This window comes from Coptis chinensis, chromosome 6, assembly GCF_015680905.1.
Source record: "Coptis chinensis isolate HL-2020 chromosome 6, ASM1568090v1, whole genome shotgun sequence".
Taxonomy (NCBI): Eukaryota; Viridiplantae; Streptophyta; class Magnoliopsida; order Ranunculales; family Ranunculaceae; genus Coptis; species Coptis chinensis.
In genome coordinates, this window is record NC_141461.1 from 50314141 (window position 1) to 50340793 (window position 26653).

At 37.2% G+C, this 26653-nt stretch overlaps 2 long non-coding RNA genes across 2 annotated transcripts; one reads left to right on the forward strand and one right to left on the reverse strand.

Annotated features, from left to right (window-relative positions):
- Positions 1–15237: 15237 nt before the first annotated feature.
- Positions 15238–19876, reverse strand: LOC147493421 (uncharacterized). The gene is made up of 3 exons (XR_015200160.1): positions 18801–19876; positions 16042–16160; positions 15238–15690 (listed from the first exon to the last, which is right to left on the reverse strand). It is a non-coding gene; the product is annotated as an uncharacterized LOC147493421 (long non-coding RNA).
- Positions 19877–24389: 4513 nt separating this feature from the next.
- Positions 24390–26060, forward strand: LOC147493422 (uncharacterized). The gene is made up of 2 exons (XR_015198492.1): positions 24390–25687; positions 25829–26060. It is a non-coding gene; the product is annotated as an uncharacterized LOC147493422 (long non-coding RNA).
- The last annotated feature ends 593 nt before the right edge of the window (positions 26061–26653 follow it).

A 26653-nucleotide genomic window follows, 5' to 3' on the forward strand; every position in this document is an offset into this window, starting at 1 on the left:
AATCCGAGGAGTCAGTTGGAAATAAGTTCTAACGTAAGCCCGCTAACGGGAGCAAGCCAAGGCTATCACTGTTCTTAGGAGTGGAAAACATGTTGATAATAAGGTTGAGATGTCTAAGGATGCTGAGGTCAGATCTGACCCTATAGAGTGTGAGCAGGAGGAGAGTGAGGTGAGTGAATCTAATAGCCATAATACTTCTAGGAAGGGTGTAGAACCTCCTACTGCTGTGGAGACTAACCCTGTGCCATCTTATATACCTAAAGCTCCTTTTCCCCAATGTTTGATTCAGGCTAAGAAAGGTTCTAATCTTAATGAAATAATGGAAATGTTTAAACATGTTCAAATAAATATTCCGTTACTTGTTGCTATAAAACAAGTTCCTTCCTATGCCAAGTTTCTTAAAGATTTGTGTACACAAAAACGTAAGTTGAATGTGCACAAGAAAGCTTTCCTAACTGAGCAAGTGAGTTCTATTATCCAAAACCAAACTCCACCTAAGTTTAGAGATCCAGGATGCCCTACTATTTCTTGTGTTATTGGTGATCATATGATTGAGAAAGCATTACTTGATTTAGGAGCTAGCGTTAATTTGTTGCCTTATTCAGGTTTATTTCTGACTTGGTCTTGGTAAGTTGAAACCTACATCAATTACTCTTCAATTGGCGGATAGGTCTATTAGGATTCCACGTGGTGGTGTTGTTGAGGATGTTTTGATTCAGGTTGATAAATTTTATTTCCTGTTGACTTTGTTGTTCGGATACAAACGTTCAAGATCCTAAACACCATATTCCGGTCATTTTAGGTCGTCCCTTTTAGCCACTTCTAATGCTATCATTAACCGTCGTAATGGAGTGTTAAAACTTTCTTTTGGTAATATGACTACAGAACTTAATGTATTTAATGTGGGTCAAGAACCTCCCCGAACCGATGATTTTTGGGACGTTAATCTTATTGATAGTATAGTTCACGAGACTTTCTTGGAGAGTTATTCGATGACCCTCTTGAGTCTTGTTTAACTAATAATTCGGTAGTGGTTGTGATGTGGATGATGTAATTTGTGAAGTTAATGCGTTCTTTGGATGCAACCCCAATTTTAGAAACCGATACGTGGAGAGCCACAATAGAGCACCCGACTCCATCCGAAGTCTACCCGATCTCTTCTATAGAGAGTCCTCCTAAGCTAGAGTTGAAACCATTACCTGATACTCTTAAGTATGTTTTTCTGGGACCTGATGATTCTTTGCCGGTTATTATTGCTTCTAATTTGGATAATGAACAAGAAGGTAAATTGATTAGGGTTCTTAAAGAGCATAGAGCAGCTTTAAGGTGGAATATTGCTGATATTAATGGTATAAGCCCAACTGATTGTATGCATCATATCCATCTTGATAAGGATGCTAAACCAACCCGTGAGTTTCAAAGACGGCTTAATCCTAACATGAAAAAGGTAGTGAGAGCCGAGGTTCTCAAGTTGTTAGATACGGGTATCATTTATCCCATTTCCGATAGTAAATGGGTGAGTCTTGTTCAGGTTGTCCCTAAAAAGTCTGGGCTTACAGTAGTTAAGAATGCGAAGGGCGAGTTAGTTCCCACCCGTATGACTACCGGATGGCGTTTTTGCATTGACTATCGTAAGTTGAATTTGGCTACTATGAAAGATCACTTTCCTCTTCCGTTTATTGACCAGATGCTCGAGAGGTTAGCCGGTCATAAATATTATTGTTTTCTTAATGGTTATTCCGGTTATTACCAAATATGTATTATCCCTGAGGATCAAGAAAAGACTACTTTTACTTGTCCTTTTGGAACTTTTGCCTATCGTCGTATGCCTTTTGGATTATGTAATGCACCTGGTACCTTCTAGCGATGCATGCTTAGTATTTTTTTCTGATATGGTAGAAAGGTTTCTTGAGGTGTTTATGGATGACTTCTCAGTATTTGGGGATTCTTTTGATGAGGGTTTGCACCGTTTAGAATTAGTGTTAATTAGGTGCAAGGAGAAGAATCTTGTGTTGAATTGGGAGAAGTGTCATTTTATGGTTCAACAGGGTATTGTTCTTGGTCATATTGTTTCTAGTAAAGGAATTGAGGTCGATAAGGCCAAGGTTGATGTCATTTCTGGTCTTCCACCACCTAAGACTGTGAAAGATATTAGGTCATTCTTAGGTCATGCTGGTTTTTATAGGCATTTCATTAAGGACTTTAGCAAGATTTCTCGTCCCTTATGCAATTTACTTGGTAAAGACGTCGCTTTTGTCTTTGATGATGATTGTTTGAAAGCTTTTGAGAAGCTTAAGCATTTATTGACTACCGCTCCTATCATACAACCACCTGATTGGAGTGAGCCTTTTGAGTTAATGTGTGATGCGTCTGACTATGCAGTTGGGGCTGTTTTAGGTCAACGGTTTGACAAGTTGCCCCATGTTATTTATTATGCTAGTCAAACCCTTAATGATGCACAGATGAACTACACTACTGGTGAGAAAAGAGTTGTTAGCTGTTGTGTTTGCTTTAGACAAATTTAGGTCTTACCTCATAGGGTCTAAGGTTGTCGTGTTTACTGATCATTCGGCTTTGAAATATCTCCTTACTAAGAAGGACGTTAAAAGCGTTTGATTATTTGGGTACTCTTGTTGCAAGAGTTTGATATAGAGATTAGGGATAAGAAGTGGTGCGAGGAGAGCGTGGTCGTTGACCACTTGTCTAGACTTATAGTAGAATCTTCTACCGATATTTTGCCTAAATGAATCTTTTCCCGATGAGCAACTTTTTGTTATATCACAATCGCCTTGGTATGCGGATATTGTTAATTATCTTGTAACGAAACAGTTTCCGCTCATTGGAGACAACAGGATAAATCTAAGTTTTCTTCTTTGAGGTTAGGAATTTTTCCGGGATGATCCATACTTGTTTAAGTCATGCCCCCGACCAGATTGTTAGGAGATGTGTCTCCGAGAGTGAGTCTCATAGTATTCTCTCTTTTGCCATGACCATGCATGTGGTGGTCACTTTGGTCCTAAAAGGCGGCTGCAAAGGTTTTGCGGTGTGGTTTTTATTGGCCTACTCTATTTAGGGATGCACATGAGTTTTGTTTGAATTGTGATAGATGCCGCCCGTCTGGGTAATATTTCCCATAGGAACATGATGCCTCTTTCCCTATTTTAGTTGTGGAGCTTTTTGATGTATGGGGTATAGACTTCATGGGTCCTTTTCCTCCTTCCTTTGGTTATCTTTATATCCTTGTTGCCGTAGACTATGTTTCTAAGTAGGTTGGCGTGTGCCATGTAAAGCGAATGATCATAAAGTCGTAGTTAACTTTTTAAAATATAATATATTTTCTCGTTTTTGGTGCGCCTCGTGCAATTATAAGTGATAATGATACTCATTTTACAATAACCGAGCATTTGAATCTTTAATGAAAAAGTACTCTATTACTCATAAGCTTGCTACCCCATATCATCCTCAAACTAGTGGCCAAGTAGAAGTATCTAATAGGGAGATTAAGCGGATTTTAGAAAAGACTGTACGACCCGACCGTAAGGATTGGTCTCAACGTCTTAATGATTCTCTTTGGGCTTATAGAACTGCTTATAAGACTCCTATTGGTATGTCCCCTTATAGGCTTGTGTTTGGAAAGGCATGTCATTTGCCTGTAGAATTGGAACATTGTGCTTTTGGGCCATTAAAAACGTTTAACCGATATGCGTAAGGCTGGTTCACAACGTAAACTTCAGTTGAATGAGTTAGCTGAGTTAAGGAATGAGGCATATGAGAATGCCAAGATTTACAAAGAGCGGACTAAGATTTTTCATGATAAATCTATTCTTCGAAAGTCTTTTGAACCTAATGAAAAAAGTCTTGCTATATAATTCTCGTTTGGCGTCTTTTTCCGGTAAGTTACGTTCTAGGTGGACTGGTCCTTTCATTGTTAAAACTGTTTTTCCTCATGGTGCTTTGTTGAGATAGAAGATCCTACGGATGGTCGTGTGTTTAAGGTAAATGGTCAGCGTTTGAAACCATACCTTGACGGTTTGGCGGGCGGGGATGTGGAAGAGGTAAGTCCGATTGATCCTATTTATCATGATTGTGTATCCGGCTTGTTGATAAGCCCACATAGCATTGATCGGGTTGTGTGAAGCATTCGTCCGCTAGAGGCGTTAAGCGAAGCTTGTGTGGGAGGCAACCCATGTTTTTAGTATTTCCGGAAATTTCCGTAAAAACATTTTGGCAACTTCCTGATTCGTTTTAGCAACTTAAAACCTCTAAAAACTTCATTCATTCTACACTCACAACCCACACTACACCTAACTTCCATCTCTCACCTTTCACTCCCACGTTTCCCGTTGTTCTTCACCATTTTAGCATTCCTGAAAAAAAACTCTGAGCGCGCCCGCGCCCCAAGTGGAGCGCACCTGCGCCTAAACACTGTCAGAAAATTCAACTCTGAGCGCGCCCGCACCCAAGTTGAGCGCAACTCACGCCCAAAACACTGTAAATTCAAAAACTCTGAGCGCGCCCGCGCCCCAGGTGGAGCGCACCCGCGCCCTGACCTCCGTGGACACGAAATTTTCCAGTTTTCTAAGGACTGGTCAGGTCGAACACCACTGAACTAAGCGAAGACAACCAAACAGAGTTCAGTGAACAGGATGGAGCAATGAATATGGCCATAATAGTTGGGAATTTATTTTCCATTTTATTGTTCACATTTGCTCATTCTATATGCATGTTTTTATTTGTGGATGGTTGCGACACTAAGCCCAACAGTTGTGTGAAGCATTCGTTTGCTAGAGACGTTAACTGTAGCGCTTGTGGGAGGCAACCCATGTTTTTATTTTTGAGTCATGTGTACCTTTCGCATATCTCATGCATTCCACTTTAGCACCTTTTCTCCGTGTTTTTGGAGACGTGTAACTCTATGGAATGAGATATGTGCCACAGGTTAGTCGTCATAGTAAATTGGTTCCTTTTCTATTTTATCGATTTTATATCTTTTGTGAGGTACTAATTTCTACAGGTGACTCGAGTTTTATTTTTCGTTCATGGAGCTATTGGTAACTTCTTTCCTTATTCTTTTACTTGTCCATGTTATTAATTTTTGGAATTAAGCATATCTGTCAACATTGAGGACAATGTCTAAACTAAGTTCGGGGGTGGGAACAAAATGTTTTGTTTTTTAAAAATAAAACTTATGTATACTATGCACTTAGGGGTAGTGGTATTGTTTCCTTTTCTATGATGATTATAGTCTAGAAATCTCAGTTAGCATTAGAATTAAGAGTAGTTATTAAGAAACTTAGGTTAAGATATAGGTAATAGTCTCTGTATCTTTTCATAAATGTCTTGCATGAGCGTTATATTTGTAGTTGGCAGTACTTTTCTGAGACCTAGGTTAGAGTGCTTAATTTTACATATCCAGTGAGAATCTAGCCTAAAAGCCTCATATGAGTTGATATCTGAGTGATGACACAAGGGAGAAGTTAATTCCGAGTAGAGAAAACACACGTCCACTTGCTTGATCACCATACCATATCCTAAAAGAGAATTTAGGCAATCTTTGGATCGATATAGCCAGAAATTCAAACCTAAAGAATATTTTTTCCGCTAGTCGCCCCACTGAGCCTTTCATTAGTTTTTTCATAAACCACAAATTCCTTACCCTATATAAAAAAAAATAAACAAATAAATAAAAATAGTATACCCATTTGATAAGTCTGAGAAATAGGATGAAATGAATAAAAGAAATGAGAAAGACCTGTGGAAAATCAAGAATTTGTTAGTTGCTTCAAAAGAAAAATAAAGGAAAGAAAGTTTCCATCCAAAGAAAAGAAAAATGAATAGAAATAAAATAAAAAAAAGTTAGAACTCCAAAAATAGAATCAAATGAGTCAAAAAGCCAAAACAAAATGGCTAAGGATGGAAACAAAGTGTAGAAGCAAAGTAAGAACAAGACTTTCTCTAGTTACAGAATTTGAAGACCTTATTTTCTCAGACTTGTCTATTTTGTTTATCCATTCCAGTTATTTTTAAACTATCACCTAAGCCATACATAACACCTAATAAAGACCTTTAGCTCAATTAGGAATAGGTTGGTGTGATAGTAAGTGGCAGATGTGTTTGATCAACCTCGGCTCCTTTGGATGTCATTGAGATTGAGAGGAAAAGTGTGCTCACCGCATTAATTGGAGTGTTTTAAAACCGAGGAAAAATCGAGTATTTTTGTCTTGACATATTTGTGAGGACCTACTTAGGGACGCTTATTCCAAAGTTTGAGAACCGGACCGCCTTTGCATTTCATAGTTTTGTTCATTGCATGTATGTCTATTTGTAGATGATTTGATTATTATGCATATGTTAACTTAGGTTTTAAAATGAGTATTCTTTATTCCTTGCTAGTGAGAAGTATGAATATCTGAGATAAATTAAGGAAACATTACTGTTATTTCTTAGTCATTATAGTATAGATGAAGTTTGTGAGTATCTTCTCTGAAAACTCTCATGAGACTAAACTCGTCCACTAGGGTAAACCTAGGGGTTTAAAAGGCTTGTTACACATGCTAAGTGTAATCGTGATTCTTACGAAAATGAGTTAGGATTTTTAATTTTTGTTATTAGTTAGATTTAGTTTTGCTTGAGGACTAGCAAAATGTAAGTTTGGGGGTATTTGATAAGCGCATAAATATTACAGTATTCACGCTCAATTTTATATTAGTTAGTTCGTTTAATTTATTCGTTTGATTTAGTTAGTGTATTTTCAGTGATTTCACAGGAATTGGACTTAACATGATTAAAAGTGTGGAAACTGTCAAGATTCAGGATGTCAGTACATGAGTTTCGTTCCTCTAGTTTGGTTTGCCTGACAGGGTGGTGCAGTTTAGTGGAGGTGCCCGAAACAGTATTGGTAAACTTTAGTTGGGCTTGTGAATATTGGGCTAAGGAAAGAATAGAAGACAAAAAGGAATTAAATGGAAATGGGCCCATGGCTTATGGGCTTAAGTAACTAGAAGTTATTCTCTCTCACTCACGTGCCTTACAAAAAGCCATAACATTCATGTCCACCCGAGAAGTACCATTCCAGCCCTTAGTTCCTTCTCCAGTTTCAAATTCATGCCATCGCGAATAAAATCCCGAAAACCCCGCCGATTTTATCCGGACCAAAAGAGAACCTTTCCAAAGACAAAAAGAAGCTGCCGATCCCATACCAAAAGGAAGGAGTTTCCTTTTTAGGAGGACGCCGCGAATGAATAAGCGTAATTACGCCAATGAAAGGGGGGCGTTCTTGGCTGGGGAAAAACCAGAGAACACAGCAGTGGAGGGCATCTCTTGGCTGAAAAGTAGGAGAACAAAAAAGCAGTAAAAGGAGGTCTGAGCTGGAGGTTCTTTGGAGAACAATAAAAGAAAAAAGGCTCTCTCTTGGCTGGAAAAGAAGGCAGAGAGACCGAAAAGGAAGCCGGAGGTCATTTGGAGAGCAGTAAAGAAAAGGCTCTCTTGGCTGGAAAAGAAGGCAGAACCAAACCAGCACAGAGCGTGGAGGTTACCCCCAAATATGTCACCCCCAAATAAATTTGGGGTGTAGGTTGTTTGATATAGAACGAGAAATGCATGGTTTATTGTGCTAGAGATAACTATTCTACTATGAAATCTTTTTGGGTTTTTTTGTATTTTTGAAAACATATATGAAATGCATGAAAGAAAAATGAAATTTTTTGGCATGATGTATCTGTTTTACTTTCTACTCATATACCAAATTCCACAAGAAAACAACTAAAACAAACATATATATTAAACATATAATTAAACTTATACTAAACATCATAATAAAGAAAAGTAAAACAACAATAATAATCTATCTATACGGACACTAGGGAGCTACCTAGTCAGAATCCGTGCGTGACTCGTCTCGACGTCTAGAAGATCCTTCTCTTAATGACGAGTCCTAGCATGTCTATCACTACACGGGAGTTCGTCTCTAATGCTCTACAATGTTCTAGTGACATTATGCTGAAAATGTCATTGCTCCTGCTGGAAGGATCGTTGCTCCTCTCTGATGGTCTGTTGTTCTGCTATAATGTTTCCTTGAGATTGCGTGAGCTGGTGGACGTATGAATGCAGAATCCTCTGGCCTCCATGAAGGAAGTGAATTCCATCCATGGGCTGAGTGAACTCTCGAGTGGCATCTTCAGTGAAGTAATCTACTTTCTCAGTCGGGTGCGCTTGCTCGACGGCTTTGGTAGCAGGTGGAAGCCATAATTTCTGGACACAATGGGCATAGATAGGACCTGTTGTAAGGTCCTTGACCTCCACTAGGGCATCTGTGGCCTCGAAACCCCAGTGATGCATGATCCTGGCGACCAGCACTGGTAGAGGAGTGGTGAACTTCTTGGCTGAGCCTAGTAAGTTGTAGGCTATCCACTGAGATACTGCCAACTGATTCCATCGCAGCGAACTCTGAAACACGCAGTGAGACTTGGGGTTTTTCACCACCTCTAGAAGTGTCTCTACCATCATCACATCGATGGTCTTGTTGTCTGGGGACTGTTCCGTCTTAACATAAGCCTTTAGAGCAATCCCCAGAACTCCACTCACCACCTATTGGTGAGCTCAAGCGAGCTACCATCCTTGACAACCGTGATGCGGTCATCCTCCCCTCTAAGCATGCAGTTATAAAATGAAAGAGTAAGAGAGGGAAAATAAGTCGCACCTTCCGACAAAACCAAGGGTTCCCATCCTCTTCTTCTAATTTCAGCCTTGAAGTGCACTTCAGATATATCAGAATTGAAAAGGTTTTGAAAATTTTGCTCTGGCTCGATTTTAAGAACTCGAGCCATTTATAGTAGGGATTGATAAAATTGGGGTTTTTAGTTGGAATGGGGGTTAAAATTGGAGTAAGCTGTGAAAAAATTGGGTGGTTGTATGTATAGGGAACAGGTGGTCGCGAGCTGGTGTGGGCGGCTAGGGTTGAGGATTTTTGTGAGGAAGAAGATAGGATGTGGGCATTCACGTGGGCTAAATAAATTAGATGGCACAACAAAGTCATGTGCCTTTTAAGTGAAATGAAATTTTGGCCCAAGCCCAAATGAAATCAGGAAATTCCGATCTTATCATCAGTGCCTTGCCAACTTCAAGAGCCGATCCGTGCTTCATTACTTTTCTGATTTTAACCCGTGAGGTACCAAAACGATCAGCATTGAAAATTCAATGTAACGGTTTAGGGTACACTCACATCCAACGGTGGATGAAAAACAGATTATGAAAAGAAACGAAAAGGAACTATATAGAAATATGTACAAACAACAGAAGGAAAATTTTAATTAATTTTTTTGGGTTTTGAATAAGTTTGACTAAAATTTAAAATGGTGGTTCATTTTAAGTCAAATCCCCAAGACTTGGAAATTTTTGAAAACTTAAGTCAATCCTAACCAAATGGTTGGATTACTCTCTTCAGTTGTGCTCGATGAGTAGGTGGCTGACACATGAAAACTTTAAAAACTGAATTTTCACTATGAGGTTGAAGACTGGGGCAAGTTGATGTTTGACAATTCAAGCACCAGCCTTCTCTCATAGCTCGTCTCTTACGTGCATATGAACTCTAACCTAAACTAGGAATGATTTTTGGTATATGTGTTCATATTTTCAGCTGCAGTTCTCTAGGAAGTGTTTGCACACGATCATTGAAACTTATCCATCTAGTCTTGTTAGGTGGAGGGTTTTTATTTGCTACAGAAGACATTTTTGAAAGTTTTTTTAGAAAGAGAGAGATTGAGAAGGGGAAAAAAATTTAAACGAAAGGGAAAAGATTTTTTAGAAAGGAAAATTTTGAAAATTTTGTACAAGTTTGAGTCTTTTAACGTCAGATTCTCGAGACAAAATAGAGAGGTGGAGGCAAAAGATATAGTTAAACAGATAATAGTATCACTTTGGGTTACTCTATTTGTTTAATTCCTCGTCTTTTTTTTTTTTTTTTTTTTTTTTTTTAAGTTGGTTTTCCTAATCAAAATATATCTCTAACCATATAGAGGTTTTGACAAGAAAATAAAAGTATACGTAAATCCAGTATTATTTTGGTTACTCCGAGGCGTATAATTTTCATTTTTATATCCTCTAGTTTTGAAAACTGTGGAGAGATGTTTTTAAGATAGTTGTACTCAAAATTTATGATTCTAAACGCCAATTTTTGAAAAATAAACCATAACAAGTAATCTCAAGCAACTTTCGTGTCGGTTCTGGGGCGAACCCAATCTAGACAGACAGAGCTTCAGCTACACTAGTTAGGGGATTTACTGTGCAAGACATGGAATGTCCTTACCAATGCGAATAGCGCGGTGATATAGCCGACCCTTAGTAAGCAAAACTTATCTCAAACCACCCCTAGATTGCGTTGTTCTAGGGGTTGGTCTGTGTAAAATCCATTGCCCATTTTGTTTTTTTGGAAAATCACATAACTATTGATGTATCGAGAATCTAGCAATATTAATATAACAGAGAAAACAACTGTTTTGAAAAAGAAATGTAAAATAAAGAAAAGAAAATTTGTATACTCACTCCACAGGGTTACACTTACTCAAACGACGAGTAAAAAGTGGTTTACAAAGAATATGCGGGATATACGTGGACTAAGGCTCCGGCACTTACAACCACACACTCCAAATGGAGGGTCCGGTTACCTTATTGTTGTATTCCTTTTAAAGCAAAAGATGGAATGGAATAGGAAAGGAATACATCGTGGAAAAGAGGATTTAATCCTCATCGATAGGATGATCATGAAAGAATTTTTAGCGCTTCAGCTTCGTTCACGTCACTTGTTGCTTCAAATGATATGTTTTATGCTCATCATAAACTAATAATCTAAACAATTAGGGATCAATATATAAAAACATATAAAAGCATACACCTCCAAATAGACTGAGATGATGCATGTGGAGTGTAATATGTAGAATGATAAGAGAAATCTTATATAACCCATCATGGAACTTATGCAATAACCCATCATAGATTACTTGTCCAAAAAAGTGAGAGGTTGGTAGTAGATGTCCTTCATGAGGCTCAGATGATGGGGAATATGACATACCAAGTTTCTCAACTACTGAAATGATGGACTCTTGCGTTTGTATATTGGGCAAAGTCTTTTTACTGGGAAGGTTTAGAAAATTATAAATGATCTCAAAGACAATTGCCTTAAGTGCAAATTTGAGGTTTCTTTGAAATAGTTTGGTTGTGCGGTCCTCATAAATTGGTAGATTTTTTATGAATAGAGGTTGGATTATAAGAGGTGTTAAATTGGGATGGTGATGGTTGGGTGATGGCTCTTCACATGATCTCAATGGCTCAGAAAATTCTTCATCTAGTTTTGGTGTTTCCACAAGATTGTGGTTCATATCTGCAATAGTAAGGATGTCACAAATTTGTTCCATCGATAAGTCTTTAACGGCCAAACTAAATTGAAATCCACTTTCCACCATAAATTTTATTCCCTCTTTTCCAAGCACTTTATTTTCTTTGTCCTCTCTGCCTAGATCTTCATAAATTTTCTCAATGTCATTTCCAAGTATGTCGAGTCCAGTACATGCCCTTGAGTTTCTTCTGCCGGAGTTTTCTCATTTATGGGTGATGATGCATTAAGGCATGTGAGAGAAACTGTGACTTCGGGCATATAGTCGTCATCATAAGATCTAGAATTCACATGATAGTCAGGTGGATGGTTATGGGATTTTAATTGGTCATTAATAACAGGATGGGATTTGTTATAGTAACACCTTGTTTCTCTTTTCGGTTGGGTTCTAGACTGGTGGGAAGAATATTAGTCTCAGATGTGGCATCATTTGAATCGGACCGGAGAAAACATAAGGTAGTTGCTATTTGCTGAGTTAGTATTGTTTGCTTGGCCATTTTCTGGTAGAGTTGGCCTATGATAGATGGTGAAGTGGGATATGAATTTGATATGGATGGTGATGTGAATAGTAATGAGCTTTGGGTGAAATCGTACTCTGACTGACCAGGTGGATATATGAATGGTGGTTGACTATTTGTGGTGGAACTCCATGAATTGTCGGCATGACTGAAAAACTCTTGAGTGTATTGGGTACTCGGGAAGTTTGAAAATTGAGGTTCATAATCCTAAAGAATTCCCGTAGTAGACTCGAATTCAGTATATGATGGATAATGAGATAACCAGTGATGATGACTACTACAAAAAGAACAAGGTTCTGGGTTTGCATTATAATTTCATGATGGTTGCGATGCATATTGATAAGACATGAATGCTCAATCAATGATGATGCACAAACAATAGAAATTCATTTTTTTGGATTTTTGAAAATATTTGATTGGTCTATAAATTATTATGCCCTGTTCAAAGGAGCAATTGGGCACGAGACTAGGATGGCTCTAGTACATAGCTCAGAAGAGTAAGCAATCACTTCACCAAGTGGGGTGCTACCAAGAATCTCACTCACAATGAATCTAGGGGAGGGGAGTGAGGAAGGTAGTTGGTCCACCGGAATCTGGTAACTAATTACTCTAAATCTTTATGGCTATATTTTTGTCCTTTCCTGGAGGAGCGTGACTACTTTAGGCTCTAGTTGATTGATTTTAATTCGTTCGCTTGGTCTAGGACTTCAAGAATCAAGCAACATCCGATTTATCTACATGGAGGAATGACTTCCCAATGGTTGCTATGTGGCTCGGGTTCAGCCTTATGAGTGAATTTAAATTGCAGTGCGGAATTTAAATTTCAAACAATCACGTAAGCATGATTAAACACACATGGTATCCTCTTACATGGGTGATAAGCACCCAAAAGTGTATTTTAAACCTCTTAATAGTATTCTATTTAGGCCAATTATGTTTATAATAAATAAGAGTCAGTATTGTTTACGTGTTTTTGTGTATTTCAGGTCTTGAAGTTGTTTATGTGCTTAAAGATGTCATTTTGGATGGAAAACAAGTCATGATGATTGTCGAGGAAGTTCTACATTTAAAGCCCAAGAATCATGAAGAAAAGCCTTTTTCAATCTCAGTCAAAGCTGGGAAGTCAAAGTCAATTCGGTTAGAAAAAGAATAAAAAATTCAATAGAACTTCAAATGGGCATATCTTTGGACTCGAACCTCTGAATTGGGCCTACTTTATATCAAAACGACCCGTTCGGAATAATCTTTCCAATGTACTAGTCCTTTCCCCAATTAGAGCTACAAAAGTAGATAAAAAGGGTGCTGAAGTAATTTCCAGCAATTTTGGCCTCTTTAGACTTAACCTAATGAACTTTGGACTCACATTAGAGGCCCAAAGTCCTCCTTTTTTGCCCATGCACGAAAATGTAACCCTAACCCTCTCCTATATAAAGAGGGTTAAGGCTAAACTTAATACTCCTCTTCCAACACCCCTTTCTTTAATATAGAGTAGTTGTAGTTTAGTTTAGGGTTAAAATTAGGTTAGAATAATATTAGTTTGTAGCCTCCATTATTCCCCATCAATAAAAGTTTAGTTCTTTAATATTCAATTCTCTTCTTTTATATTATGTCTTTCAATTGTTATTTAGTTAGTATGATTCCAATGAAATAAGGCTAAACCTCCATTAGAGAAGGTTTATGAAGCCATGTGAGGATGATTGGTAATTAGTATGGTTGTTGATTTGTATTAGCATTTTAAGTTTGATTCTTATGATTGTTTAGAGATAAAGATCATAAGTGTTGAACTAGAGTTTAGAGCCACCATCAAAGAGATTTGTGGTGGAGCTAAACTCTCATGCTAGTGGAACCTTGATCCGAGAGGATTAGGTGTTCACTAGGGATCAATAGGCAATTCGATGATCAACCTAATGGTCAATCGAATTGCGTGGTGGATTGAATATTCTCTATACCCTTTTATCATCATTATATCTACTGTTTTGACATCTTATTTACTGTTTTTACATCTTAAATTTACTGTTTTTATTATATTATTACTCTCATTAGTTAATAGTTTAGTTAGTCTGAATTCGTATTAAGTACATGTAAGCAAGAGTGGAAAACACGATTACTCTTCTTTATCACATAATATTTGAGAGTATTATTATATATTGATATGCATGATTTAGTACAGTTTTTAACAACTGTTTTTACACTATTAAATCATAGTTATCAATGGGCTTCGAGGAGGTTTAGAATTTACCTCTCAACCTTGCTTACACGTTGCTTGAGGAGAAGGCAACAATGGTTGGCGCATGATTAGAGAATCAAGCCCAACCGTTCTAGCTTTCCCTATTTTAGATTACAAAAAAGGTCCACTTAAAAAACCCACAATCTGGGTTTTTGATAATTAAACAATTTTGCCTTCAAGGGCCCAAAACATAAAAGTAAACTAACACTAAGACTAATCTAATAGATTAACTAATTTAGATAGATTACTTAGATTAACTAGAGTTAAACGTAATTAGAGTGTTGATTACCAAGCTGATTCAAAGTGCGCGACCGTATGATTCACGACTCGCCTCGCACACTTGAACTTCCCAAGGTAATGAAAACTCTAACTCTTGGTAACTTTCAAAACTTCAACCAAGTTTCAACTCATGCATGTTCATCCACATAATCAACCAAAAGTCTTTTTTTTTTTTTTTTTTTTTTTTTTTTTCTTTTTTTTCTCTTCTTCTTTTTTCTTTATCTCTATCTATTACAACAAAGTCCACTGATTTATACTACTCTATTACAAAATCAGGATTCTTAGTTGTAACCATGACTCAAAAATCTTCAAACTCTGAAAAAACTAGACACCACTATGCTGAGGTAGTTGGGCGGTCGTGCGCCACCACTTGTGCAGACGCGCAGGCGGTCGCCCAGTCGGTTACGGCCAACTTCCTACGCCCTTTAGCTATAGCTTCAGCTCCTCTCCAGCAGTTGAATGTTGAACCTGGATTTGGAATAAAACATATCAGTAATGAAAAATAACGAAAAATAACAACGAAAAAAAAATGAAATGGTGAGAGTGATGCTTCCCTCCTTAGATGGTCCTCCAATCCATAACAACGGCACCATTTTAAGTTGATGTATTGTGTTGAGTACTTCAAAGTTGTATTGAATGAGGTTCACCATAAATTGTTTGGAGCTTGATTGGGAGTTTTAGAAGGAAGGAAGGTAGGTTTCTTTTAGGACTTGTTTAGTTAACTCTAGTTGTATGAAGAACATTAGAAAGACTTGTTTGAATGAAGGATTGAAAGCACAAACACTGAAAGGAAGAAATAACTTGATTGAAAGGAAGAACAACTTACGAAAATAACTTGATTGAATTGAAGAACAAAAAGTAAATAACTTGAATGTAAATGACTTGAAAGATAAAGTCCTACACTACTCCTACATTACACTAGAATAAGTCTAGGTGCATTCTCTCATCCTACTTTTGAATTCTTATACCCCTACTTTTACAAAATACTGATTTACCCTCTCTCTCTCTACAATCAAGACACCTCACCAAGTTTGTTTTTTGTTTTTTGCTTTTTGATTTCTTCTTGATCAAGATAAGTTTTAGAGAAAGCCTTATTTTGTATCAAGGACATCTATCGCGGGTCTTCTGAGTTAAGGACTTGACTTTCAGCTCTCTGGTTTGGAGTCCTTGACCTTTGACTTTTTCATATCAGCTTCGAGTCTTCATAATAAGCGTAAATAAAGCGTCTTTTGATGCTAAGACGCTGTTTTTATGATAAGTGGTCTGAATTGCTCTATAACCTGAAAAATACAATAAAAGCTATGAGTTGTCTTTTCATTATGCGTAAGAAGGGTTATAATGCAGTAATGTAGTGGTAATAATACGCACATTTGGGAGCTGATCAGCTCTTCCAACTGAGCTATACACTAATGCAGCCCAAATATATTTAGTAATAAATAAGAATTGGTGCGGAAAAGATTGATCATGTTGAGGTCACAAAGAACAAAGGGTTAGGAAAGAAAACAAACGTAATTTTGCCGTTTCTAAAGAAAAGCACCAAAAGAACACTTCTTGGTCTTATATATGAAAGGGAAATTATTGGTTTAATCATGGTCGAAGAGCAAAATATATAAACAGAGCGCTTAAAATACCATAGAAATTTGCTTGAGCGTAGGGGTGAGCCTTTGAAGAAAAACACTTGAAGATTGTGTGAAGTATTTCCACAGTTGAACTCATGGGGGTCATACTTTGAAGAAGAAATATATAATGACTGCAAAAAGGAAATACATAACATTAATTTGCATCTGTAATAAAACTACATCAATCTGTGAAATTTTTTTTTTAAAAAAAAAAAAAAAATGTTCACTGAGTGCTTGTGTTTAATCAGAATAAAAATATAGTTACCTACGCAAAGAGATTGAAATTCACATAGAGAATGAGTAGCAAAATTACGACATATTACGTTTTTTTTTTTTTTTTTTTTTTATTTTTTTTTTTTTTTTTTTGCTATTAACAAACATTTTGAACATTGTTATTTCATTAAATATTAACTTTGAAAACACTGAATTCATGTTAAATGCAAAATGCTAAATTCATGTTAATCGTGTACTCTAGCGGAGCACAATTTTCCTTTTTTGTTTTGAAACACTAAATTAATGTTAAATAAAAAAAATTAAAATTAAAATTAAAAAAATGTTGAAATTCAGTGAAGCATACAAATTCAACAAAGGAAAAGGGAAAATAAATTGAAGGGTTTTTTGTGTGTATTTGGGGGGAGATCCTAATTCCCCAACTAGGGGGGGAATACGAAGGAAAAGATTCAATAAACGTACAGGAGACCCAACTCAGCATTTAGTTACAAAGTTGATCCCTCAAATTTCAATAAGATTGATATGGATTGCAAATGAAGAAAGAGAAAATGCTAACTTCTATATTCTTAGTTAAATTACAAAGATGTTTAAATGTTTTATTATTATAGAGTGAGGAAGTTGAAGAACTTACATGTTCAGACTCTGCCACGTTAAAAACTATGTAAGGAATTTCTTCGAACAAATTGACTACTACTTAGTTTCTACAACATCTTCGCAAGTCGATTCACATTTGGCTAATTTGGTTTAGTATGGAAAAAGAAAGAACAATCCTATCGAAAATCAAAATATCTTATTAAAGCGACGTTAGTGAAGAAGAACTTGTATAAGACATCATGAGGGAGAGACCTTCGCGCGACACAAAATTAAAAACTATTTGGCATAGAAAAAGTTTGATACAATATAATAGTTTTCCTTGGAGCATCGCAACGTTTAAGTGTTTGACTGTGTTCGTGTGTTTTTTGGGTACGGCTTGAATTTCGGCTGAAGGTGTGGGTAACTATTTTTCTGACGTGGAGTGGTGAGAAAACAGGAAAGGACAGCGCTTTAGTAGAGTTAAAATAGATACATGATACTAGTATACTGCATTGCAGTGGGGGCGTGAGCGGAGCAGAGCATTTCTTCAAGAAAAAGTCGAAAGTACCACTTCGGCATAGTTAAACCCCGCTATACATAATGAAAAGTTTACTCTATTTAGCACTCTATACATAGTTAGCACTCAAAAAGAAAAGGGATAATGTCAGTTCACTCTATTTCTTCTTCTAACCTAGCGCTTTTGGGTGAAACTCAGTCACCGAAACCATTTCATAACAGGTGCCCTAGAGGCATGCATAGCCATGGGATGTTGGCAGTCTATTTAAAGAGTGGATGAAGCCTTGTTTCAACAAAAAACTCAAGTATTCTCCTCCAAGTTGACTACACATCCGAGACCAACCCATCATACTTCACCCATTGTCACCATTTCTCACAAATAAACACTTGCCCAACTGAAACTCAGCCCATGATCCTTTGGATCTTCCTGGTTCTACTTAAACTAATACGTTGTCATGTTTTTTAGATATATGTTAAAAAAATACAATTTCAAACACTTTCTAAAGGTGCTAAGGCATAGATCTGTCACATTCTTATTCTGATAGATTATATTAGGCAGATCATGGGTGGCAAGCAATTAACCTCTACCTTCAGATGATTTTTCTGCTAGTGCAAGTATCCCTCAATCACGCGGGAAAGAGAAAACAAACTGCTACTTACAGAGTTACAGTTGACAGTTAGTTTTATAGGAAGTATCTACCTAGGACCTACTAAATAGAGGTAAACTATATTGTAGGCTTTACGACCACTACCACTATAAGTTTTAGTCGAGCGAGACAAAGGGATTGAAAAATAAGCAGTTAGGTAATTTCATTTTGTACCCTTAAGGCACACAAGACTATGGTCAAACAGTGGACAAAAAGACTCACCCCATGAAGTTGTTGTTCTTAATGACAGCGCGTGGTGGTGTTAAAAATGTAAGAGAGGACACCATGGGGTATGAATTCCAGAGCTTCATCAGGGTATGGAGGAGTACAGTTGTAGCATCTCTAGCCTACTCAAAGTTTTTCAAATAGGCAAGTTCGAGCTTCTCTCGAACTTTGCTATTATCTCTATCTTCACTATACTTACTTTGACCTTCTCTTTCATACATACACCTAGAAGGTTTAACAATTTCCTTTATCACGTGGCTTGAAAATTCTAAGCTTCACCTTTTTGCCTTTGGTCAAGGACCTTTAACTTCCAATATGTCACTCCTTAGTTTTATTTCCTTGGCTTGGCTTGGCTTCTTATTGAAATTAATCACCCCAAGAAGACATTAAGAAAATGATTAATGATATCGATAAATTATCGAGTCAGTGTGTGGAAACCATTTTTTTTACTCAATGAAAAACCTTAAATTGCAAAGCAAGATGGTTTCCAGTATTAGTCATGTTACATGTGCACGACCTTTCGGTTACCATTGTGCAAGATCGATACTGAAAAATAAATGGAGAAACCGAAGTTGTTACCTGAGAAATCCAAAAAGACCGCGAGTAATTAAGAGATGGTGTGTTCGGCGTTGTCTCCACTGTGATATCGAGAGCAGAGATTAGAGTTTAGAGAGAATGATGAATCCGTAGTAGAGACGATCAAGAGATGAGGGGTAGAGAGAGAGAGAAACCAAAACATTCGCTCCGCTCACTAGATTAATTAAAATAATGCATGGGTTTGTCGTGCTTTGAATGACTTTATGGCTATGGTGAGTTCTAGGGGCAATACTGGGTTAGGCATGGGATCGATCGAGCAAGCTTCCGATATCTGGTATGAAATTTTATGCTAGCTCTAAGCAGAACATGGGTGTACAAACTAACTACTTAGCTTAATGTATTACTATTTGATAAGTATCCAAAACTGTGTCTTAAACCCTGTAGAGACATTACATTTTGATCAATTATGTGTTTAATAAATATAAATTAATTGTATTTTCATGTTTTCACAGGTTTCGACAGTTAACGATAAAATACACACAAAACCTGCGTTTTAGCACATAATACGGTTGAATAAAACTTGGTCTTGAAATCTTCATTCTCAGCCTTGTAAAGCTCACAGATACCAAAATAAAGTTCATGGACTCAACCGACCAGATTTTGCAGAAATCGACGTCCGGGCCCACCAATGGACACAGCACATGGACCAACTTTGCGGGCCCATGAGAAGAGATAAGTCATCAATCATGGAGTAAGTCAAGACAAAAATGCCAAATTATTGGCACAAATTGACACTTTGTATGTGGTTAAATGCATCATTATCCAAAATAGTGTCAAATAGTGTTGAATAGTGATTATTGACAAATGTGGTTTACAAAATCATTTCTAAGATTATTGTCAATCGATTGAGACCTATCCTGCAAAGAATTATTGGTCCTTTTCAGACTGCCTTCTTACCCAAGCGAAGTATTCATGACAATGTTTTGCTTGCAAATGAATTTTATCATAAGATAAGAGGGCATGGGAATAGAAAAGCTAAATATTTTGCTCTGAAGATTGATATGCAGAAAGCTTATGATAAAATTGAATGGAGTTTTCTGAGGGTGATGCTAACCAAGTTTGAGTTTCCGATGGAATTTGGATTAACAAGATAATGTTTTGTGTTCGAATGTTTTTACTCGTGTTACTAAATGGTGTCGCATTATGGTTTTTTAAGCCTTCTAGAGGGACTAAGGCGGGGTGATCCCCTTTCACCCTACCTTTTTATTTTATGTTGAGCTACTTGTCTTTGAATTTCTTGAAAATGAATAGAGAAGCGGCTTATACATGGTTGCAAATGGGGAGATTTTCTCAGCCGGTGTCTCACTTAATGTATGCCGATGATCTTTTAGTCCCGGGTAAGTGTGGATTTGAGGAGCAAAGATCATTTGAACAACCGCTAACGGAGTATTGTAAAGTTTCAGTCGGACTATCAATAGAACCAAGTCGCAAATAATTCATCACCCCAAATTCAGATAGAAGGTTTGTTTACTTTTTAAGGAAAAGTTTCATGATGCCGCTCTACTGGTCTCCGCCAATGTACTTGGGAGTACCAAATTTAACAGGAAGCGGTAGAGTTCATGTGTTTAGTCCTCTTCTGGAAAGATTTCAAAGGAAACTGGCTGGATGAAAAGCTAATTGTTTATCTAAGGCAGGCCGACTCACTCTGGTAAATTCTGTTTTATCTTCGCTGCCTACTCATATGATGTCCTGTACAATTTTACCTGCACAGATACTGGATCGAATGGAGATTATCAGAAGATCTTTTTTATGGGGCCATACACCAGAGACAAGGAAACTACATTATTTCCCGTGGAAGTTAGCATGTATGTCAAAGAATAATGGAGGGCTGGGAATCAAGGAACTGCAGTTACAAAATTATGTTTTATTAGCAAAGAAAGGATGGGATCTTCTGAATCCAACATCATTATGGGCTCATCAAATGAAACAAAGGTACTTTCCCAACTCCAGTTTCTTGAAGGCGGAAGTCAAATCTACTTCATCAGTTATGTGGAAGAGGATCTGTGACACACGAAAAATTATCAATGCTAGTTCTGTCTGGAAGCTGGGGAATGGTACTTCTATTAAGGCATGGGAGGAAAAATGGATTCCACATTCTGAGGAATTACCTGAAATTACTCAGAAACCACTTGACTGTCCTTTTCACTTTGTTTCTGATTTCATTGACATGGATACTAATACATGGGATTGGGAGAGGTTAAATGAATTTTGGCCTGTAGAATATGTGGAGAGAATTGTTTCCATCCCTTTAACACCAAATGAGAAGGATACTTTGATCTGGAAATAGGAGGATAATGGCGAATACTCAGTGAAGTCTGCATATGATGGTTGTCTCAGTTGATTACAGCAACAGATATTTTGGATCAGGATAACAATTTTTATAAACAGGTTTGGAAGATGAAAGTCTCATTCAAACAAAGATTTTTCTTATGGCAATGCTTGCAAGGTGTCGTCCCAACAGCGGATATTTTGGCATCTCATCATTTTCAAGTTTATCCAGAATGCACCATGTGTGACAGCTTTCCTGAAACTCAAACTCATGTTTTCTTTGAGTGTTCCTTTTCTAGAGCTATTTGGTGTGGAACAAATTTTAGTGGACTCGTTGATCAGAGGAATATGAATGTTGGCAGTTTTAAGGACCAGTTACTGAGTTTATTAAAATACATCAGGACAATGCAAAACGGGGAAGTGCAGTGCTGCTATTTTGTTGGGGTTTTGTGGATTATTTGGATCGCGAGAAATGATACAAGGTTTCAAGGTAAGCGTCAGATCCATCTCGATACATCGCCAGAGCCTTGAAAACACATACCTGGTTATGGAAGTCATGTTCCGTCAGAAGCATAAGGAAAAAATGCTTGTTTATATTAAATGGTTTCCACCAAATGAAGGCATGGTTAACTGAATACAGATGGGGCTTCGATTGGGAATCCAGGACATGCAGGGGGAGGATGTATTCTCAGGGATTCTGCGGGCCGTTTTATAATGGGAGCTTCGATACCAATTTTCTTCGAACCAAAGAATGAGGCGGAATTTGTAGCTCTATTATATGGACTTCAAATTGTGGTAGAAGCGGGATATATGAAGGTGGAGGTAGAAACAGATTCTCAATTGCTATATAAGGTTTTAAAGGATGAGAACTTGAACTGTCATTGGTTACTAGCTCGAATTATTTCTCGATTAAGATAGCCGAAGTAACTTCCAAGAAGTGCACTTGGTTGGGTTTATCGGGAAGCAAATGGTGTCGCAGACGCTACCGGCATCGCATGCAATGGATCAAGTAAAGAACTTTCGTTTGTCACGCAATCAACCGTATTACACTTTCACTGGACCTGCGCCGAGACCCGTCTTTCCTTCCGCCTTTCTAAATGCATTGTGGTGGCATCAGCCGCCAATGGTTGTAAATATGCAAGTTCTTTATGATGTCTTAGGATTATGTAAAGTACGTTTGGTCTAATAAAAGATTAAATCTTAACCAAAAAAAAAAAAAAAAAAAAAAAAAAAAAAAAAAAAAACTATTCCTTAAAGTCAAAAAGTTGAATAGTTATCAAATCTCAGTCGTTGGATCAGAATTCTGATATTCGATCACGACCGTCCATTCAACTATAAATAGAATGGTCTAGTTTTAGTTTTTCTAATGGAATGGTTAGCATTCCATTAGTAGGAGTAGAGTAGTTTACTGCTTTTCTAGTGTAATGAAGAATTTAATTTCCAATTTTTAATTAAAATATTTTTAATTCTGTTTTATTTTATGTTAATTAAAATAACAATTTAGTTTTTGTGATCTTGGAGTAGAAACTCTGCCCGAGTGAAGATTATCTCCATTAGGGAGGGTGTTTCGAAAATTACCTGAGAAATTACCAAAACTAAATTGTTAAGAGAGATAGGGAAAGAAATTACCCGAGAAACGTGAACAAAAATTCGGGTGAAAAAATTACAGCATGCAACAAGAAAATTGAAAATAAGAAACCAATCAAAGAAAACAACCAAAATACACACATATATAGACATAATAATTTAGGTCGTTTATAGTCAGATTCCTAAGACCTTTATCAAGCATAAGGGTTTGTAGAAACCCTTAGCATTCGCACCCAGATGGTGGAATGATTTAGCAAATACAAATTATTCACTAATATGTTGAATAAATAAACTCGCGTCATTGATAAATATTATCCAACCACCCATTAGGTATTAAATTAGTATACACGAGTTATTTGGACGAAGGAACCGACACTTTACAACTATCTCTCCAAATAGAAGGGCACGATTACCTTATTGTGGCATTACTTGAATGTAATGGAAAATGAGTCGTTTAAAGTCAGATACTCCAGACTTTGGGTCTTTTTAAGTCAAATTCCCGAGACTAGGTATGTGGGGTCTTTTTACATCAGATTCCCCTAGACTATGCACACCGCCAAACAGGATGAAACCGGGGTGGCATGTTTCTCGATCAACTATTTGGTAATAGTTGAAAGATTTTGGGGTTTAGCAAGTACCCCCACAAACTGGTATTTTTACATACCCGTGTCAAGATAGAAAATTAAAAATGCATCAGAAATTGTCCTTCATGAAACTTAGATATGTAAAATAGGACAAGTAGCATTTTGAAGATATTCAGTTGAAAGATTGTTCTCAACTACGGGAATGATTGAATTGTCTCTTGTATGCAGGGTAAAGGTTCGTTACTCTTAGGTTGGTCTACATTTTAATTTACCATGATGGTAGAATTTTTTTTCCATGTAATAGATTCCTTAAAAGTATGTTTCAGGTACCCAATATAAACGCATGTGTTTAAAGTTGATCATATTTGCAAAATTATTAAGCATTCATAAAATTTGAATTCTAATCATACTTGCTAATCATACATTCTAAACATGCATTAACGTTAAACTACGATTCTAAACATGTTATCATATCATTTTCGAAAGGCTACGATTGATTTTTGTTCAAGTAACCTAATCATGCTTGGAAATTGCATATAACCCTTTGACAGGAGATTCAAGAGAGAGATAAAAGAAAACGTACCTTCCCAAATTGTGCTTACATACACTTGGGGTTGAAGATGACTTGAGTGGTCATTGACTTGTTGACATTTTGGGGTCAATGCCACTCACCTGTTATTCAGAAAATTATTACATACATATAGAAGCCCAGGTAGAAATGGGGCACAAGGCCAATAAATTACAATTTGTGCCTTCTTGGGCTTTGATTAATTACACAAATATAAAAATACTTACATAAGTAAAACAAATCTAACTAAATATTTAACACTTAATTTATTAACTTATTAATTTTTTTTTTTTTTAAGTGAAAATTTTATTGATACGGATAACAAATTTTACAAATAATTAGAACAAGCATGCAACAATCCGTATGCTTTCAACACAATCAAGCATGGAAGTAGGCATTAGAGGCAGTCCCCAAATCATTTAGTCCAAAGTCCTTTTGATTGTTAGGACTTAGGCGTAAGTCCTAAACGCACACACACACAAAATTATTATTTATTTATTATTTACGTATTATTATTTATTATTTTATGTTATTATTATTATTTATATATATATATATATATAGTGGTATGTCAGTATGTGCGCAAATCCGACGGGCTGGTGCACATAAACATTCACTCAACTCATAAAATTCGACAATCTCACAGAAGGCACATCAATCTCGCTAAACACAGAGTCAACACACGCAACAAGTCAACAACTACCCACACCGACTTTTACTCACTTATCCAACACGACACTCACACAACACTCACAAGTCAGAAAACAGTAGCTCACAGGTACCACTCTATCACATCAATCAAGCAGTAAAAATAACCGACATCACTACTTTAAATTCCAGTAAACCCTCTCAGAAAGTAGGACCGTCGTCAGCTTCTGCACAACTACACTATCAGAGCGCAATCACCAATCCAATGCAATCAACAATGCACCAGAAGCGAGACAGCAGTAGCAGGGTTTTGAAACACAAACACACCAGATCTGCTTACCTCCACTGCCAATCATCAGTTCGCATATCACGCCATATCCATCTCCATGAGCAGCACAAAAACAAAATTCGTGACAACAAAAGTCTTGACGTGCAAATTGTTTCACAACAGCAACACAGAAACAGAGGCATCATCAAGAACGTTAACATATTGGCACCGCCACACGCAGATTATAAGAGCACGCAGCAACACCACACCACATCAACCAAGCGCCACCAAAACAGCACCACCTAACCGTCTCCTTCATCAGGCATCAGCATACCCACAACAAGCATCTCCCAATCATCACTACCACCACCGTCAGTCACCCCCATCTGTCAACACCAACAGCCACCAAAACAGCGCAACTACCACTTAACACAAAAAACAACCACCTCGACAGAGGCAAGCTTCACCACCAATTGGCAGTAGCACCACCAACCAGTCACGGACACTGACCTCAAGCCACCAGCCAGACACCCAAATCATAACCAACAACACCGAAATCACAACCAACAGCAAAAAAACACCATTTTGAGGCACCCATCTCGACATCAACCAACACCATTACCGTCACCACTGTCTCAAACCAGCACCACCGATTCATCCACATACCGTTATCATCACTACCTCCTCACTTTTTACAGCAAATCCAACGCCATCAACACAGAGCACACTCTCTTCTCACGACTTCACCATCAACAGGCACGACCAGACACCTTCGTCTCCACCCAACTCCAATCCAGTTGTAGCAGCAGTACCTTCAATAAAAGGAAATCTTGATTTAGAGTAGAATTTCATTGTTAAGAATAAGAGAATTTAGGGGCGAGATGAGGTGATGTTGATTAGAAGAAGAAGAAGAAGAAGGATGCGTAGAGAAGAAGAGAAGGAGCAGGTGCCGACTAGCAAAGTCGGTAAAACCTTTGGGTGATGATACCAGAGGTCTGGGGCTCGAACCCCGCCAGCCTCAAAGAGTTACTGATCTCATTTAAAACAGGCTTACCAATCAAAAAAAAAAAAAAAAGAGAAGGAGGAGGGTAGTGGAGAGAAAAGAAAAAGAAAAAGAAAAAGAAAAAGAAAAAGATGGGTGCGGTTTTTTTTTTTTTTTTGTTTTTTGTTAATAAAGGCCCATTTCAGCGACCAGCACAAAAGTTGGCCCATGGCTGTTTTTTTTTTTCCCTGGGAAATAAAAAATATGTGGAGGGAGAAGAAATGAATTTGATTGATGTATGTGACCAAATTAATTATTTTGCTAATTTTACTGAAAACGTAGTGGTGCCATTTGATCTTTACACTTTGCGGTTCTTAGAGATTTGATTTCTCTATTCCATTCGGTATAGACTCAAGTCCTTACTCACGTGTCTTCGTGTGTTTAGCTCGAGTAGAAATTTAAACCAACTTAAAATCTATGATAGTTTACAATTTTATTATGCTCCTTATGAAACTAGTGAGTAAGTTTTTATTGTTGATTTGTTAACTAAAGTTGTTGTGTTTTAAAACAATTTCGGATACTAAAATTGCAAAATACCAAAAAAAACGGAAAAACTAAGATTTTTAACTTGTAATTTAAAGAGAAAAAAAGAGTAGAGGATCATGATTTTTATGCAAGGACTCGTTATACTCTATAAAATTCAGATTACTACCATCTCTAAGCCGTTTTGGGTTCATTATCAAACCCGAAACGAATAGAACATCGATCCTTGGCAAGATGAACTCATCTCTAAGTCCATTTCCTTAACATAAGGAGTTGAACTAGGATTTCATCTCTGAAATCCTATCTCAATTCCTGGACTCATACAACATATTCCTAGTAACTATGAAAATAAGAGGTTAAATAAGACCAAGGCGTGCAAATTTCGTG